The sequence below is a fragment of the Gymnogyps californianus genome, chromosome 7 (assembly GCF_018139145.2).
Source record: "Gymnogyps californianus isolate 813 chromosome 7, ASM1813914v2, whole genome shotgun sequence".
In the NCBI taxonomy this organism is placed as follows: Eukaryota; Metazoa; Chordata; class Aves; order Accipitriformes; family Cathartidae; genus Gymnogyps; species Gymnogyps californianus.
The window spans coordinates 16,192,614-16,212,490 of record NC_059477.1 but is presented as its reverse complement, the minus strand read 5'-3'; the positions used below and the strand labels follow the sequence as shown (position 1 = coordinate 16,212,490).

At 38.0% G+C, this 19,877-nt stretch overlaps 1 protein-coding gene across 50 annotated transcripts in view; it reads left to right on the top strand.

Moving 5' to 3' along the window:
• ABI2 (abl interactor 2) overlaps positions 1-19,877 on the top strand; it is a 67,063-nt gene that overhangs the window by 875 nt on the left and 46,311 nt on the right. The gene's annotated exons all lie outside the window — the stretch shown is intronic.

The window sequence follows — 19,877 nt, the reverse complement described above, 5'->3', positions numbered from 1 at the left end:
TTACTAGGAAGAGAAGCAAAATATTGTCCGTTTACTTTGATAGTGATTGTAGGGCCAAATAAAAGAGTTGCCCCCAAAACAAACAACAACAACAAAAAAACCCTAAGAAGGGTCTGTGCGCGTAGGAAAGGAAGGAGGGGGACATGGGTTTGTGGTGTCAATGTTGAGAGAAGTACAGAGGCTCCCAGTTTTATTTTTGCTTTCAGTCCCCTAAGTGGAGAGTGCTTGTGTGTTTCCAGAGGGCAAGTAGGGATGAGAGCTGTGGTGAGATTATTCTGTCAGTGAAAATGAGAGAGAATATGTAACTAGTGACAGACAATACTTAAAATGTCCCTATAAAAAAGCTCTGACTGTTTCTTTTGAATTGTTGAATGACCAGCTGTCCTTTAGAGAGAAGACACTGCGTATTTTGGGTCATTTACAAAACATGTCAATTACAGTGAAATTATATAGATGTATTTTATTATGTAATAACTTTTCCTATGTTGAATTAGTGTGACTTACATGCTTTAAGAGAAATATGTTGCAATATTTTCTTACAGTCATAACTCTTACAGTCATACCTGACATCCATGTATTTAAATGTATGCTTTTCTGAAAACTGGGAAAGTGATTTTTCTGGAATAGGGGAGAGGAGTCTTGGAAGGCAGAACTGGATAGGAAGAAGTGGATGTAGTTTGGTTTTTTTGTTCTTTCTCTGACCTTTTTTTGTGTTCCTTGTACAAACCAAAGTTTATAAAATCTGTATTGAACAGCTCTGCTTTTATTGTTTTAATGAAAAGTACAGAGGAGGACTCCATGCTGTTTTGTACAAATAGAGAATGAAAAAAGATGGTTATTGCCCCAGACAGCATACAGTCTGTAAGGACAGTCTAAGATAATAGGAGATGGATACAGACAGATGGTGAGTGAAGGAAAAGAATGAGGCACTCTCGGTCAGGCTGATGGATTCTGGCCACCACACAGCAATACTCCAACTGTTGGCAATTTATCCAAGCATCGTGACAACAGAGAGCTTTAAGGGGGAGGTGAGAACGAAAGAATGAAACTGTGTTGTGAGTGTTGACTGTGAAGTGCAGTACGGGTCACAGCATGAACATGTTTAAATTTTAAACAAGTCGGGAATGGAGGACATCAGCCAGGCGATAGGCTCCGGCCTTTGGAATTGGCTGAGAGACCACAGGGTGGGGTTATTATAGAGAACAGGTCCAGCGTGAGGGGATTCTGCATTTAGTGATGCAAGTGTCCTAGTGACAAATCTGTCAGCAAACCCAGCCCACCTTCACAGTGCCAGAGCTACGTAAACTCCTGCACAGGATCTGTATACAAAGCTGATTTTTTCTTCTCTGCATGAGTGGGAATAGGTAAATGGATATAACTATCAGTTAGTTGGATACTGGTGATTTTGCTTCTAATAATAATTATTATTCCAAAGCTATTGTGTCCAGTTAAGTCCAAATTATGTTCAAAATAGTAGCCTTGGATTTTGTGGCGAAGATAGGCTTGTGATTGCTTGGAAGTGTGTGGAAGAGTAATCGTCCAGAAAGTCGTGTAGTGAAGATGGACTAATTCTATTGTAAGCCTTTAGTGTTTCATTGTTGACAGAAGGTTTTGTTGTGGATATTCTTGTGATCTCCTAGAGGAGGCTCAGAAAGTGACTGACATCTGAACTTGATGTGCAGGATGATAGGCAGTGTGGTGATGGGGGCATTGAAGGCATTGCATTGGCCTGTATTTGTCAGTAGACAAGCCATTCCCTTTTCTTTTTGTGCCAGTTGGTGCTTTGAGGTTTTATTGTCAAGTACAAAAATTGTTGCAAAAGTCAGTGGAGGCATAGGTCAGTTTAATAGAGAGTTTGAAGTTCAGTGCTAAGGTGAATGTGTTTCTTCTCTTTCCCCCCATTAGCAACATCATAGCAGCTTCAGAATAATCAAACATGTAATCTCTTACGTTTGGAAATTGCTAGTTCATAGTGGTAGAGTTGTGGCGATTGCAACTCATTTGACTTGTGCTTATGAAATGAAAAATCCGTTCTTTAAAATTTTGGCAGTTGTCGTGGTTTAACCCCAGCTGGCAGCTAAGCACCACACAGCCGCTTGCTCACTCCCCCCCCACCCCTGGGATGGGGGAGAGGATCAGGAAAAAAAAAAACCTCGTGAGTTGAGTTAATAGGACAGAAAGGAATGAAAAACAATGATAATGATAATAATAATATGACAATAGTAATACTAAAAGAATTAAACTATACAAAGCAAGTGGTGCACAATGCAATTGCTCACCACTTGCTGACCGATGCCCAGTTAGTTCCCGAGCCGCCATCCCCCCTCCCAGCCAGCTCCCCCAGTTTATATACTGGGCATGATGTCATATGGTATGGAATAGCTCTTTGGCCAGTTTGGGTCAGCTGTCCTGGCGGTGTCCCCTCCCAGCTTCTTGCTGGCTGGGCATGAGAAGCTGGAAAATCCTTGACTTAGTATAAACACTACTTAGCTACAACTAAAAACATCAGTGTGTTATCAACATTCTTTTCCTACTAAATCCAAAACACAGCACTATACCAGCTACTAGGAAGAAAATTAACTCTGTCCTAGCTGAAACCAGGACAGCAGTGTTTATCCAAATTATGATTGATACTTAGTGAGCTCAATTACTTTAGCAACAGGGAATGTTACATAAATTGTTATCCTTCCCTTGAGTCTGTGATACAGTAGTATATGAGAGCACATCAGCTTAAAATTTTTGTGGAAAATGATAGGAAATATAGCAAATACGTAATAAGTGGACCTGCAGCAGTGAAAGACAAAAGGCTACTGTTTGGGCAAGAGAAGTTTTTTCATTCATTTTTCTTCACCAATGGTTGTTCTTTTTAAATTTTCCCACCAGGTAAGTCAGTCTCCCAGCCCTCCAGCCAATCAGTTACCTAGTAAGGTGATGTATTTTTCAAGAGACACTAGTCCATTAACTAGGAAAATAAAGTGATAGAAGAAAAACTTAAAGTATAATTTCAACTTGCATACTACAGCAATTAGTCTAATAAATTTTCTGTTATTATAATTCTACTTTAAATAATAATAATAATTACAGTAATTCCGTTTGAAGCATAAATGCATAAATTGCTCACTTTAATCTGCTTGTGTTACTACAGAAATCAAGTAACTTTTCTTGCCAAAAAGGTCTTCTAATAACTTGGAGAAATCATGCAGTTATTTCTACATCATACTTCTTAAAGAGAAGGGGAAGATACGTATTTTTGTTTAGGAGGATGTTTTTGTGGTATTTGAGCCAATGTCAATCACAGGTTAAATTTTATACTGTCTGTTCAATGTTTTATGTACTAGTGCTGTGTCCTCTGTTACCAAGTTCAGTCTAAACTGTGCAACAGAGTAATTCTATAAAATTTGATTTTCTGATGTACTTGATATTATTAAAAAAACCATATTTGCAGTCTGCATTGATTTATCTGGATCTTTCATAAAAAGCAGACAATACACAGCAGTGTGCCGTGTTTACAAAATTTTCATATTCTTGCATTATTTTTGTTCAGGAGTATCCTAAAGAAAATTTCTACTTATGATGGTGTAAGTAACAAGACCAAGCAATTATGTGATTTGTGCATCTTGTTACTGGTATACTAACATAAATTCCAACACTATCTTGGTCTGTCCAGTTTCTTTGAGTTTGTCCTATATAAGTCTATTCTGGAATAATCTTTTGTTTGTTTCTCATGATCATCGCTCTTTTAAAAAATCAGCTTTTCATTTTGTGCAGTGCATGGAACTTTCTAGAGTAACTGAATGCTTGTGTCTGTTAAGTCTTTGTTGAAAGAGTCAGAAAAAATTACCAGATGGAGGCATTTCAGCCAGTAAGTATCTAGCAGGAACAGATTTGGGGTGGCGGGAAATCCTAGCACCAAAGTTAGCATGCAGAATTGAGTGAAAAGCCAAGCCTCTGTGTCCTGCTGAGCTTTCAGAAGGAGCGTAGGATTTCTGTGTATTGTGTTGTCCAGATTCTTCTAAAAGGCTCTGTATTTCTTAGTTTTTCAAGATTATTATGCTTTACTTGTCAGCTCTAGAGACTGAAAAGGAAGAGTGAGCTTCTGATTTTCCTCTCTTCGTAGTCTTCAGGTTGCCATGACTGTATTGCATTTTATATACAGAAACAGCCTTCTGGTGTTTGTGAGGGGAAGGATGGGAACGGGATTTTTATACCTGTTCTTAATATTCCATCCTGCTGGTTAGTAGAAGTACCTGCTTTCAGCTCCTGCAGATAGCTTTATTTAAGTAGACATAAAGGTGAAAACTACTTGTTTTTCAGTAATTTTACAACAGTCCATAGGTCGATGAGTTTCATAGTTGTTTTCCACACATCTGTTAATTTTACTTAGACCTTCTAAGGAAAACCAAGTAGCTGTAGCTTTGGAAGCATCCTCTAGTAGGTTGAACAAGAGAATAAGGCATCTATTGGCATACTAGTTTTAAATTACAGAAATGGTGGTCCTTTACAAATAGTAACTTAGTGGTTACAGCTTTAGTAAAGTGATGTGAAATTTCTGCGGAGTTGCTTGTAATGAGTGGTAGCAGTATATAACTTGTATAAGTACCTAGGGAATTGCAGGTATTGTCGTTTATAAACAAGTTCAAGAAAGATCTCTATTCTCTTTACTGAAGATGTGTATCACCTTAACAAAGGCAACTGAGTTAGATTTGTAAAATGTATTTAACCATCTGAAATGGTGAGTATCAGAGGAAAGTTGTTTTCAACCTTCCTGTTCCTTAAACTTGTTTCTTTTATAATCCAGCTTCAGTGAAGAGGTGATTAAGCTTAGCATTGATGGAACACTTGTTCTGGAGGCATGAAAGTGGATATTGATTAGCTCCAGTGAATATTAGTCCAGAACTTCAGGAACATGCTGACAAGTTGAAACTCTTTAAAAATACTAGGAAACTAGTAAAACAGCTATAATGGATACATGGACAATATGCTATAGTATCTTACTCCTAGGTGCAATGAATGAATACATAGGTATATCTGGCCCACCAGGCTATGGTAGGACTTCATAAAAATGGTGTGATTTTAAAATTGAAGTAGTATGCTGTGGTGGGTTAACCTTGACTGTCTGCCAGGTGCCCACCAAGCTGCTCTCTCACTCTCCATCCTCAGCAGAACAACAGGAGAAAGTAAGAAAAAAAATCTCGTGGGTTGAGATAAGGACAGGGAGATCGCTCACCGATTACCGTCATAGGCAAAATAGACTCGACTTGGGGAATATTAATTTAATTTATTGCCAATTAGAAATAGAGTAGGATAGGGAGAAACAAAACCAAAACTAAAACCACCTTCCTCCCCACCCCTCCCTTCTTCCCAGGCTCAACTTCATTCCTTCATTCCCAGCTCTTCTACCTCCTCCTCCCAAGTGGTGCAGGGGAATGGGGAATGGGGGTTGTGGTCAGTTCATAACACACTGTCTCTGCTGCTCATTCCTCCTGACACTCTTCCCCAGCTCCAGCATGGGGTCCCTCCCATGGGATACAGTCCTTCACAAAGTGCTCCAACATGGGTCCTTCCCATGGGCTGCAGTTCTTCAAGAACTGCTCCAGCGTGGGCCCTTCCTAATGGGGTACGGTCCTGCAGGAACAGACTGCTCCAGTGTGAGTCTTCCATGGGCCATAGTTCCTGCTGGAAAACCCGCTCCTCCATGGACTCCTCTCCATGGGCCGCAGCCCCTGCCAGGGGCCCGCTCTGGCGTGGGCTCCTTTCCACAGGCTGCATCTCCTGCTGGGAGCCTGCTCCGATGTGGGGACTCCATGGGCTGCAGCTTCTTTCAGAGCATGTCCACCTGCTGCAGCATGGGGTCCTCCACGGGCTGCAGTGTGGATATCTGCTCCACTGTGGTGCTCCACGGGCTGCAGGGGAACAACCTGTGTCACCATGGTCTTCTCCATGGGCTGCAGGGGAATCTCTGCTCCAGTGCCTGGAAACACCTACTCCCCCTCCTCCTTCTCTGACCTTGGTGTCTGCAGGGTTGTTTCTCTCACATTTTTCTCTCTCCTCTCTCTCACAGCTGCTTCGCAGTGTTTTTTACCCTTTCTTAAATATGTTACCACAGAGGCACCACCAGCATTGTTGACTGGCTCAGCTTTGGCCAGCGGTGGGTCTGTTTTGGAGCTGGCTTAGAACTGGCTCTGTCTGACGTGGGGGAAGCTCCTGATCTTTTTTCGCTGGTGCCACCCCTGCAGCCACCTGCTACCAAAACCTTGCCACGTAAACCCACTACATATGCCTGAGGGGATATTACTTCAGTACACCCCGTTTGTGTTAACATTTACTTATGTTTGTCATTATCACTAAATCCCAACAATTAAGGGGGAACTAAGCTTAGCAATTAATAAGACTGTATGCAGCCACTGTTCTTTTGATTTCAAGAAGTGATGCTTTCTGCAAATTTGAAGTAGTTGGCTAAGTAAGTGAAAGTCTTACTACTTTATTCAGTGTCTCCTCCGGTGGTCTCTCATGTTCAGCCTGCAAGTGGTTTCACAATCCTCTTTTCTCCATGTTCCCTTAAGCTGGAAGGTGGAAGTAACTGGATGGTGGACTCTGGTTCCACTATAGAGGAACCAGTAATAATACTAATGATCTTTCTGGATTCTTAACTTTTTCTTTTCCTCCTTCCCTTTTACTTTATCTCCAAGTGCCTAAGCTTTAAGGACCTGATAATTTAAAGGAAGGTTGGCAGCTACTGTTGTTTGAAGGAGAGAGTTAGATAGCCTCCCTTGCATTATCAGGATATATAAAAAGAAAAATCTTCTGAAGTGACACCAAATGTTTTTAATATTTGTGACAAAATTAGAAAAAAGTACTTAAAAGTATGTTGTTTATGCGTCTTTGATTCTAATTTTCTGAAATAAAATTCCATGGTAGTAGTTCAGTCACAATATATGCCTGTCGGAGTTGTAACTATATTAAATGGTTGCACAAATTGTTATTGCACGTCTCTCTGTATTCAAGGTTTACAGTGAGCTTGTTGTTAGGTTGGTAAGTTTAGTGAGGATAATCTAGGTATAGGACCATCTTGTCTGTTTCCTTTTAAGTGAGTCAATGTAGCTGGCAAAGTTGGTGAAGTATTTATCACTCAACCAATCTACTTTTCCTTTGCATTAACTGTGCTGTGTTCTGCCAGGAAAACTAATTTAATGCATTTAATAGTGTCACAAGTTCAACATGGAGTTCGGGAAGAGTAGGTTTGATTCTCTATTGAGTGGATGTGGAAATAGCATGAGCCATTTTATTAGTGGTAATGGGAGTTGCTGGTGGTAATACTGTATGTATAGGTGTGAGAATAAAATTTGTAAATATGCAAGTTACTAATATAAAGTAAGTGTTGTAACCCTAAATGTTAGTTACAAGTGGCATTCTAGTTGTTCCCTTCTATAGTTTATTTTCAGATTGTGGTTATTGAGTAATATTGATCAAGAATTGTAATTCAGAGTAGCAAGCTTCTGCATCCTACAGTTAATAAGCTCTCTAAAATTTATTGTCTGTTGTTCATGTTTTACTTGCGTTTGCAGTCATTAATCTTTGTGGCTTAGTGCTGTAGGTTTTAAGGCAGGAAGTGGTGCACCACTGTGGTGCACCATGTAAGACAAGAGCTTCTCCAGTCAGTACTTTAACCAAGTGAAATCTTACTCTGTTATGTTCAGCAGAATATTTTATTGAAGAAAACATTGATTTAAGTACTATGTTTTGCAGCAAATTTTCAGTAGAGTCTACGTCTAGAGTCTGCTGGCCCATTTTTCTTGGATTTTGTTTTCAAATACTATGTTTTCACACTTAATCGTGCACCTGAAATTAACCTCTTGCTTAGTAATCTAAGTTCTGTAAATTTTGTTGGATACTTGTACCTGGAACTTTAGTCATTGGGCTACTCATACTTTATGAAGCAAAACTGCATGTCAATAGATGAAGCACGTAATCACAGCACACTGAATTTAGGTGCTTTTCCCATTTTCAGGGTTCTCACAGGTTAGCTTGGCAATTTTTTCTTGAAGTGAATGAACTAATATGCTCTTGCAAATGAGTTGTGCCTATTTCAGTGAGAAATCTTAATTTTCTGGTTCCCAGGTGCAATGAACAAGTTGCTCTGTCAAATTTATAGTGATATGCTCTGAACTATGGACTTTATACATGCTGTTCACTTTTCCTGTACCTTATTTCCCAGTAGATGTCATTGTAATATCTATTCTTAATGGTCTTTCAGTTTGAAATATAAGTTCTTGTTTTATTGGCTTAGTGTTACTGTAGTGAAGTTGTTTTATGCTCAGTGAATTGCAGGGTGAGGAACAAATATTACTTGGTTTGGGCGTTTGGTAGCCTGTATGTGTTGGTTATACACATAGCCAAAGCTAGTTTTGTGCTGAACTCATAAATTTAGTATTTTTTCTTAAAGTTAAAAACTCTAGGTAAATGTGAATGTTTTTATTAGGGTATTTTGTAAGTTTGTTTTGAATTTACTGCTTTAATATATATGAACTCTGTCAGAATTCTTGGGAATAACTTTGGGGTCTTTTATCTATTTTTGAGCTGGCTGCTGTTTTGTCAAAGTTGATTTATACTATAGATCATAACAGGTTTTTAAAACTACACTCTTAGAAGATCAGATCATGGCTATTAAATTGCTATTTCAGCTGATATTATTAACAGATTTTAGGGAAGCCTGAGATGCTTTTGTTTGAAGATGCTTATTTCAACCTACACGCCATCATTATCAAAATGATTTTAATTCTTTTCAATTTTCAATTTGATATTTACACGAACAAATAGATGAGCTTCAGAAGAACTGTTTCCTATATTGTCAACTACTGTTCTTTTATATTTGTATGACTGTCATATTATGAATTCTGTTGGAAATAAATGATAAAACAAGCTGATGATCCTGATTTTTGATGTTTTATGGGAAATGTTTTATGGGCAAATTATTGGGAGGTTGATAAACATCATTAGAAAGCAGGTATTAGTTTCTGTTATTCTTTTTTTGTGAATCTTTTTGGTAAAGGATTAGGATAAACCTTGCAGGAATTTCTCTGAGGTTTTGTTTTTTAGTGTTAATATAAATAGGTTCACTGGGTTCAAGGAAGGAGAAGAAAGTGGTTTAAATTTGGATTTTAGCGTTGCAGGAAATCTTTCTATCATAGCCACGTAGAATAAAAATTAGGAACTTTTGCTTTTGAGTGGCTTATGAGAGGAGGGTTTGAAAAACATATTCACTTGCTTGTCAGTGTTAAATATAAAGTTTCACTGATGGGATTGGGGGTTTCAGAAGACTGCCTCAGTCTTTCCAGCAATGGAGAGCAGATAGCAATTTTCTCTTTGTCCAGTGCATTACCAGCTGGGTGGCTCTGGCAGTGGCTCTAAATTTTTGTGCTGGGTGCAGGAATACTAAGAGGCATTCAGATTGAGATTTATGAAGGCCTGCCCTAACAGGCTTGTGCAGTGTTGAAGTGTTGAGATTGAATGGGCTGCCTGCTGGACCATCCTGAAAAAGACTGTTTTTCGTAGATTTGGAAACTTGCATTTAAAATTGCTAAGTGCATAAATTCTTCCTGTTACCCCCCTAGAAACCTTTGGAATGTCAGGTGGCTAGAAATTAAAGCAGCGCCTGTGAAAAGCTGCAAATATTAGGCTTTGCTGCTGTTTAGGGCCAGTATTGCTGAGCTGATCTAAAATCTTTCTGTTTCTAGTTCTAACTATATCCTTGTCCTGGGTCTGGTCCTTATCATTTGTGAGCCTGTTCGGTTAGCTAAACCAACAGAAAACTAACTAGGACAAGAAAACATCGTTGCTTTGCTCAGTGATAGTGGGAGTGTGAAGCGAGGGAGGAGGGGGGAATGAAGTAGGGAAGGAGTGGGACCATCCCTGCTGAGGGCAGTGAGCTGTTAGATTGACTATTCTAAGGTAAAAGAGAAGTTCTTCGAGATATCAGGCATCAAACTTGGTTATTTCAAGCTTTTGTGCAGCAGCAGTGCTGCTCTTTGGGCCTGAAGGTTAGTAGTGAAAGTGTCAGGTGTTGTTTCTGCTCCCCCCCCCAGTGAAAACTGTGAGCAGTATGGGCTGACACTTGTTAAACATGAAAGGGTCATGACAGATAACCTTTAGGTAATACGTGACTTTTGAAAGCAGAGTTGGTGCTTGTCTTTCTGTATAGTCTGTCTCATAGAACAATCAAAGTCTGTTCTTGATACTGCTGTTCGTAGCAGACAGGGATATATAAACATAGCTGAAATAGTATTTTTGAGTCTTTCTCTTTTCAAAGAGAAAATTTTAGTCTGTTTAACAAACAAAATATACAAAGCCATTTGCTAGTGAGTAGTCTAGTATGAATTCAAAGCACACTAATTTGTCTTGATTTGCTTTAATAATAATCATTAAATAGTATGTGTTCGCTGAATATATAGTGCAAATTCTCAAAATTATTTTGAAGTGTGTCTTTTTAAACTGTAAGTTTGAGAGCTGTTGGATATTGCAGAGTTTGTGATTCACTAATTTTTTAACTAGGTGGCAAGTTTGTAAGTTGGCATGAGAAGTGGAGCTTGTTTATAGCTTTATATGTGAGGCAGAATGTTTCCTGCAAAGTGCAAAAGTTTGTTGTCCATCTATGCTTTTTATTGGGTAAAAACCACAGGTCTGCTGCAACTTGTGGGAAATGTAAATATGTTAAATATCCCAAATCAAATGGCTATCTTGAATCAGTTAACGTAGATTTATCTCTCTGGAGAGTGTCGGGGGGGAACAAGCACAAAGTATTTAGCTAAAAGGAGAAAAAAAACTCTTATATAATAGGATACTAAAGATACCATGCCATTATGGAAAGTTTACAGTAATTTTCACTATTTATAAATATATCTAAAAGGAGAAATAGTAAAAACAAAAGCCAACCTCTTATCCCCCACACTGCTAACAGCAGAATAGGAGGCTGAGGTGGATGACAGACATCAGAGAGATTGAAAAATGCCTGTATGAGCATAACCTCAAAAAAGAGGCTGTTATTTTTGACAGAGAAATAAGAAATTATAAGAATATACAAATAATGTTGTAAAGAGTATGAACTATGTACACTGGTTTTCCACTTTTCTTGGGTAAAGTACATGGATGCTAAGTTTAGTTTGATAGGTAATGCTACTTTAATGTAATCTGTGGAATTATTGCTATGAATTAAGGCTCAGGATTTAATGGTATTCTAAAAAAGGCTAGACATTTCAAATAAATATTGAGAATATAAGCAGTTTTATCTTTTTTTCATATGTTTTTGCCTTGCATTTATTCTGAATTTGTCCATGATGGAGCTTTATGCCCATTATGTGAAGTGTTTTGTATTGTCCACTGTAATCCGTTTCACTGGATTATTGGGGATATTGCTTCTATTTAATATCATATTTTCTGTATCCTGAATACCATATATCCTGTATCCTTTGAAATGCTTACTGCACAAATTGGCGTTGGTTTGGCCATCCAAAGAGAGGAAATTAATGTGTCAAGTTGCTCATGTCAATTAAGTAAGATCTAGATAGATTTCATTTGTGGGAAAGAGGACTAAAGATTTTTATGTGGTGGAGTATATATGTGAGTGCTGAAATGGTGCTAGTGAAATTAATTGGGTTTTCCCACCATGGCTAATAACTAGAGAACTGGGAGTGAATGGAGTTGTAGAGAAGCATAAAACTGTGACATTACATTTATTTGTTATTTATGATAAATCAGTGTGCAGTGTTTTCTGATATACTTCTCAGTTTTCTCACTTTGTCCAGCTGTTGGTGATCTCAGAAGTTATCTTGAAAGCCTTAGGCCTATTTGTGTTCCTGTCCTTAGGGAAATGATGCCTATGGAGTGACTCTCTCTCAGAAGGGGCAGAATGATTAAGCATGCAGAAGCTTCGAGGAGCAAACTCTGGATGAAAGAGTAGTGTGTAGTCAGCCTAAACTAGTGAGGATGTTGTTTTTGCAGCCTTTTTTGTCAGGTTCTCAATGCATTGTCATAAGAGCAGCCCTCTCCTAAAAGAAAGAAGAAATTCTTTCTGACTGTGTCTGCATCTGTATGAATCAATCAGTTTGCATAATAGAAGGTAAAAAGTTATCTGTAGACTCTGAATCTCTGTTATATTTGTCTGGTGGTGATAATAGTTAATTTAAACTATTTCCAAATTGAGGACACTTCTATAACCACTTGATGGGATGAGTTAATAGAACTATTGTAAATCATTACCATGTTGTGATCTGCTTAAAACTTAAATTTTAGATTTTTTAAATACATATGCAGTCTTTACATTTATTTTAGTCAGTAATTTGATATATAATACAAATACAACAGGGCGAATCCAGTTTTGATGACTGGAGCAAGAGGGAGGGATAAAAGTCTTATTTTTGTTTTTCTCATTTGTATACATAAGTCTATAATAATATATACCAAATGCAGAGATCCTTGAAAACAAAAATTTTCACTGTAATGAGCCTGTTGTAAACATTTGTAGCATATTAAGACCCCTCATTTAAGTAAGGTTTACAAATTGTATGTATTATGCAAGACAGGCTTTTATGAATTGTCTCACTCGATCAACAGATGGATAATTAATGCAGAGGTATAAATTATTTAACCATTTATACCTACATAAAAAAAGAAATTTTTCATGAAATGAACAAGTGGGGAATATAGTGCCAATAATCAAATTGTCCTCTGGAAAGGCTGTGTTTAAAAGTACTATAAAGAGAAGGGGGCTTGCCTTTGCTTATTTTCTTATGATGAACAAAAGCTAATATTTTCCTTGTGTTTCACCTTCCATGAAATTTTCTTAACTTTTTTTAGTTGTATCTTGTGTTAAGGATGCAGAGAAGAATGAGAGATTGCTTTGCCCCTGCTGAAGGTTCAAAGTATTGTATTTTACTAAATTTAGCTTCTTTTATAAGCAGCATGCTCAACTTTTTAATATTCAGCGTATAATCTCAAATCAGATTTTCTGTGTGACATGATATCTTAAAAATGAAAAACGTACTTAAGGAAATTCTTCCTTTTCAGTTTTAAATGAATTATAAAAAAAAAAAAACCAAAAACCAAACTGTAAAACCAAGCATCATTTTCTTCCATTTTCTGTGCCACCCTTGAGGCTGCACAATGATACTGGCAGCAGTAGGAGTTTCTGTGGACCTGTCTTTTTCCATAAGCAGTGTGATGTGTTTTATCATTTGAAGAAGAAAGGTGTTATGGAGATAAAGCACCAATTTCAGATTTGAAGTTCGGTTTGGGGGTCTACTGCAGAGTTACTATAGGGGTACGACTTCAATTCCCCTTCTGATAAAGGGGACCAAAAATGCGTATTTCTTTTTGAGAGAGAGAAATGATAGTCTTCCTGTGGTATTTTTTGAACTGATTTGACGTTAGTTTTCAGGCCTCTTGGCATTACCCCATGGTAAATGCTATATTCAATGAAACTCCCAGGGCAGCTCCGAAAGGCCAAAATTCTGAAAATGGTATTTGTTGTTTAGGTTCTATTGGAGATGGAGATGTTAAGCTGTGGAGATTGAAATGCGAGGACTATTCAGGTTTTTTTTGTTTTGTATATATTGCGTTAGTTTGTCAAACTGCAGGGTTTTTTTTTTTGGTGGTGAAACAAATAGATGCCATTCTTTTCATTACATGCTTCTGCACAAACCAAATCACAACTTGAGCAGTCAGCTTCTTCTACCTAATTCTTCTGGTTTTAAGTAACACCACTCTTATGTGGTGCTTTTCATCTCTAGATCTCATGCTTTACAAATCAGGGTAAGTACTGCTTTTGTTTACAAACAGAGTGGAAGGAGCTTTTTTCCAAGGACCTTTTGGTCTGGATTTCATAGGCACTTAAGGCTGTGTTTGAACACAGTCCTTCAAGAATTGTTTGCATGTGTTTCTTCTGCTGAATGTAGGGGGGAAAAAGGGTGGTATTTCCTGTGTTTTAGGGACAAGCTGTTGAGTAAGATGACTGGAAGATGGTGAGTGTTACAAAAAAGCCGATTGCCTGTGTCGAGGAGGGTGGAGGATTAGAGGTTATGCAGTTGTCAGGGCAGTCTGCAAGATGAAGGAGAATTGCTTGTCTAAAAAGCAGCTTGAAAATTCCTGCTTTCTCTGTGCCTCTGTCTTAAAACCTCTCTGTCATTCATATTGTGAAACTCTTCTTTCCTTTCCAGGATAGTTTTATTTATTGCCATAGCTAGATAGGTAGAGGGGTGATATTACTTAAACATGTTTTGTCAAATGAAAAGGTCATTTGTGCAGCACTTTAATTCATTAGGGTATAGAGAAAAGTCCTTTTTTTCTGATGGTAGTAGAACTTGCTGAATATACAGTTGTAACAATCTGTTAGGACAACTTGAAAACAAATGAATTCACATAAAAAAAATGAAAGAATGCGAGGCAAGAGAACCATTTGTGACCTAGAAAAAGGCATTCAGCATTTGAAATCTTATTTTGTTGTTACATTTCTCTAATGTTTCTATTCTTGTGACAATGAAGAGCTCAGAATTGTCAGAACAAGAGTGCTGGTGAAATTGGGTGAATAAATGAAGTTTGAGACTTTCATTCTGTGTCATAATTATGGTGAATGTAAACAGAAAGGTGGGGATTCTTCATATCCTGTAATGCAGCACAAAACTGCTGTGAGAGGAATCTGGTGTTCTTTCACAAGTTTCCAGTGTCACTTGCTATTTTTATCCTATAATCTTTCATTTCTGTAACTTCAGTGTAACACTGTTACGCTATCTAAGCATAATGACGTGAGTAGTCACTACATTACAATATAGTGCTTATAGGTATGCTTGTAAGTTGCAGGCATGCTGTTGGTGCAGTTTGAGTAGGCTGGCTTCAAGACTGCATGTAATACTTGCATCCTTAGTGATGTGTTTTATGGCTGAGAGCTCTTGCCATTGTGAAAGTTACCAGAATGCATAAAACTATCTGGTATTGCTGCTGTAGTTGGATATGATGAAATCTGGCCTATATGGGGAGCAACATAATTCTTAACTGCAGGATTAAAGTTAATTTGTGACCTAATTTAGATTGTATAGCAGGAAGGGGTTTCCCTATTTGAGAATGACTTTTCTTTGAAAATTATCTGTAAAAATTGACTTTTAAGACTATTGCATCTGAAAGAGTTCATTAGTAGGAATTTTGTTAGGTGAGGATAATAATGGATTGCTTTACTTCATGGAAGTTCTGAGTTTAAGTTTTATTGGGCTACTCTGGATGTGGCTGTTGTAGGGAAAAATAGCAGTACATTTTTAGCTTCTGCCAAGATGTCTGTGACAGATGGTGTCTTGTCTGTCCAATACGAATTCTTACCGCTCTATAAATATTGATTGGAAAAAAAAATGGTGTTCCATAGCTTTAAAAAAATGTGTCCTCGTTGATATAGGAGTGACTAAGGGATATTTATACAGGTCTTGGGCAGAATAGCACCAGTACGTGCAGAAATTAGTATCTGAACAAATCTGAAAGGGCCTGGTGGAAATCTGGCTCACATTAGACAAACAGAGGAAAGAAAAAATATGTGCCTGTTTTGGGGAAATAATGTTAAAATAGTCCCTGCTAGTGCTTTTGTGGTTAAAAATGTTCTTTAGTGGAAGCTGAGGTCTGGAACTTCATTAATACATGTGCAAAGATGGGCAGCTGCTAATTTTTGGGCATTGCAGATGCTCTATACAGCTTTCAGAGGCCTTGTCTGATTCATTCATATGTCCTTTTCTGAAGCACCCTTTCAGCTTTTGTGATAACCAGCTTTTTCGGGACAGACTTGGTAGAACTTCTTGTGCCATTGTATGTGCTGCTTATCTTTCATTCTATAATTGCTGTCAAGTTTACAGAGCTCTATCTTGTGCTGGATCCCAAATAACTTGATTGTCTGATTCTTTGCAAGGTATGCTGATGGAACTATGTCCTTGGCTGCTGCCTCTACAAGGTCCTGCACTAGAGATTTGCTTCTGGATGTTGACTGGGATACTGCTGAAGTTGTGTTTTTCAAAGAGCCTTAGCATGTAATTTTGTGTGGCATTCATACGAGTTATAGTTAAGTGCTGTCTTCAACTGACATTTAAATGTTAGAACAAAGGAACTTAAACTTTTTAGAAATAGAAACTCTTGTTTGGTATTGCTGTCATTCTCATGGGGTTAGTCGTGTTCATTTAAGTTTATTAACCTCCTATGCTCTTGGTTCAAAGAAAGTATTTGGTACATAATCTACTTTCTCTGGGTGAACGAGTAAAAACAACCATGTAGAATTCACAGAGCTTCTATTGAGATGTCCAGTTCCATTATTTTGGCTATCAGGTAATGTCAATGCTTTGCTTTAAGACAGCAGTCTTAAACATTCACAGTATGAAATCCTTGATATCGTTCTGGAGGAATTTTCAGAAAAATACAGTCTCTTCAGGCTCATCCTGACTTGATGTTCTGAACCATGGTCCTTTGTAGCTAAGCAAGAAGACCCTTACAGCTTGTAGATCATGTGTTTCAAGTTCTGGCTTTTCTTTAGTAGATGGAAAACTCTCCATATTGCTAGAGAGAAATTCTGAAATGATTCTGTGACCTGCAACACTGTCATAGTGTTTTCCAGTCTGGGGAATGTAAGAATTACTGTATGTGGAGAAAAACTTTGCCCAAGTTGGATTTGTTTATCAAGCATATTGGTTTTTATACCTCAATGTGATACTTGTTAATTCTTAAAATAAGTAATTGGCTAATTTGCAGAAAAAAAGTAGTATTTAAATTGTGTGGCGATGACTGCATTACAGTTGCAGTGTAGTTAATATGGGAGATTAAATGCACATCCTTTTATGCATGTAAAATGTCCTTATATTGCTTTAAAAAATTGAGTTACTGCTTGCATGGAACAGTCTCTTTCTGGACAAGAAGCACTGCAATTAGTGTGAAAGTAGGTCATGCTTAGGAAAATGTGTGTGTAAAATACAGATCTCACTGGAAATAATTACAGAAAACTTGATGCTGTGGTGTTAAGTTATATGCTGCAGGTTGAATGTAGTGACTTTGCTTGCTGTTCTTGAGCTACATAGCAATTGACAGAAAGTTTACTTCTAATTTTGAAGTAACTGGACCAAAACTGCTGGTTAAACTGGGAAAAAGAGAAAAACTACTAATTATAGTGCCTGCAGAAAAGGTTTTTTTCCTGCTTATTTTCTGAGATTCTTAAATTGCAGCAGCATAGCAAAGTTTGAGTGTAGTTAAAATGAAAAGCCTCCTGCAACCTTCTGGTTTTTTATGTGTTGACAACTCTATTACAAACATGAACAAAATTGATAAACTTCTGAAAACCTCGTATTTCTAGCAGTCTACCCTTGGGAATTAGGCTGGCACTCCTCTCTTGAGGACATGACTCTTATATTTCTAAAATGTTCACTAGTTACTCAAGGAGTGCAGAACAGAGATCTAGAGTTTGGCTAACAGTCTCTGCATAAGAGGCTAGAATCCCATTCTCACTGCCAATATTGTGTTTTGTCCAGTGCTATGGTAACAGGAGCAAGAGGTTGTAAAAACATTCTTTGCCAAAAAAGTGAGCAGATACAGCTCTCGGGGTGCATAGGGAACAAATCTATTGAATATGAAGGCACTGGCTTTGCTTAGCAGTTTTCAGAGTGAACTTCTACTAACTTTCTTTCACTTCTTTTTGTGGATCATGATAGTTTGTATAGTTAGTCTTCATCCTTGGTTCAGTTATGGTTGAGTTATCACTGAGTGTTACAACCACCTTCAGCAGATGGGTAGTACAACAGAGGTCAGCTTTCAGCAGGCTGAACATGGATATCAAGAACAAATCGACCTGTTGTCTGCTTGCTTCTGCTCTCTTTCTGGCAAGCTCTTCCAATGAGGGCAAGGAAAAAGGCCTGTGAGTTGTGTGGACTGTTGTGATTTTTCAGTCAGACGAGTATATTGTGTCTGGTCATGTAACAAGGTGCAAATGTGCATTTTGGGTGATAGGACTCTGGCATGTGTGATGATGTAGCGTTGGAGGAGCCGGAGACTTTGGCCTTTAGATGGTTCTAAAATAGGCAAGGAAGGCTGTCCTGTTTGTTTGTTTGTTGTTTGTTTGTTTGTTTGTTTGTTTGTTTGTTTGTTTAAAAGCAAAAAAAGAAAGCGGGAGAGATTGGGGAACCTTTCATGGAGAAATGCAGGGAAGCCTCTTCTGATTTTTTAGTTCTGTGCTTTAGAGCTGATAAACTGCCACTGCAGCTCTCCCAGGCTCTGCTAATTTGAGCATAAATCTCTAGGTTTTGGAGTTCCAGTACGCTGCCAATGGTTCTTTTGCCTCCTAGAGGAGTATTGTATGTTGCAACTGTTGTGTGAAGGTTTCTTATTTTGATCTCTACTTTTTTATATAAAAGAATTTTTTTTGTTCTGTCAGATTGTGGGCATGTATCTGAAGACAGTTTGTTTCTTTCAGTATGTCCGAATTGGCAGCAGCTTTAAAAAGTGCCAAGTAAGAATAATTTCAAATTTAGAGTTAACTGATCACTGTGAAGGGATTTGTGTAATCCAAGTGTGGTTATGTCCTAGAAATGGAAGAGTGATTGTGCAAATTCATGCCCTCAGTTAGTTTAAGCCCTCTATCTACTATCTTTGAAATGGCATACTCCTGTTACCTGTTAGCTATGTCTCTTTATTTCTCTTAAAGCTTTTTTTAGCCGTAGTTATCAAAGGTAGCTAATTTAAAATATAGTAACTTCTGGAATGATGAAATTTTGAGGCGTGCTCATGTGAGGAAGTAGAGACAGTGAATGGCAATTGAAAGACTTGTGTTAGTTGGCTTGACAATGTGGGAAGAGTTCTGAGGATAACAGGATTGTATTTGTTGTGGACAGATAGCAAAGGCTTTCCAGCAGCTTGTGTTCCTTGGGCTACCTTACTCCTTTTTACAGTGCCTAGTGAAATGGGACTCTGCAACACAGCTCAGTGGCAGCCTGATGTAGCTGTGGTGACTGATGCGGGTGTCATTTCCACGTTTGCCTGCCTCTCTTTTGGGAGCTATTGGCTGAATAGGGTGTATAGCTTCCCCTTATATGCTGCAATTACACTCCGGCAATTACAAGCTGTCCTGCCATCTGACTGATGACATTAGTACATTAGGCTATAAACTGTGATGGTAGATGACATAGCTGCACGTCCTACTTAGCTTTTCTTGCTATGAGATTGTAATGTCTGGCAGTGAACACTTGAAAGCAGAACCTGCTTCTACTGCCACAGATAACTCTGCCTGTGATTCTAAATTAAAGCCGTTAGTTGGCCTCAGTCATTGGTATTTAATGAATTGAATTGAGAATTTATAGTGGAATGAAGAAACTGGCAAAGTTGGGAAATAACTCAGATGTTACATAAACCCCTGTGACTGGATAATGTTTTGGGAAGCTGAAATAGACATCCTTTCTTAGAAATGGTAGATTTTGCCAGATTTCTTGAGAGAGAGAGAGAAAATTGTTCATCTGATACTGCTAAGGAGAAAACAATTGGTGCAAATAACATTTTTCGTACAGCAGAATGTAATTACTGTATGATTGTAGTTTGTTCAAACTTCTGAAGGCCACTTTGCATCTGAAAAGTAACTTTTGCAAATGCTACAATGACTTGTTTTATTTTTATCAAGTAGCTGTAAAATCAAATTTGAGTTGAATTGAATTAATCAATGATTTTTACTTGTACACTCAGTGAAAACTGCACACTAAAGCGTCCTTGGTGAATGAAGAATTGTAGAACAGCAGATACATGGGATAGTAGAGTTAAGCCTGCAGATCTTTGCTGTTTCTGAGGTTCTTCGTTCAGTGTATTTGTATTCGCTTAGTCTCTTATGGCCACAA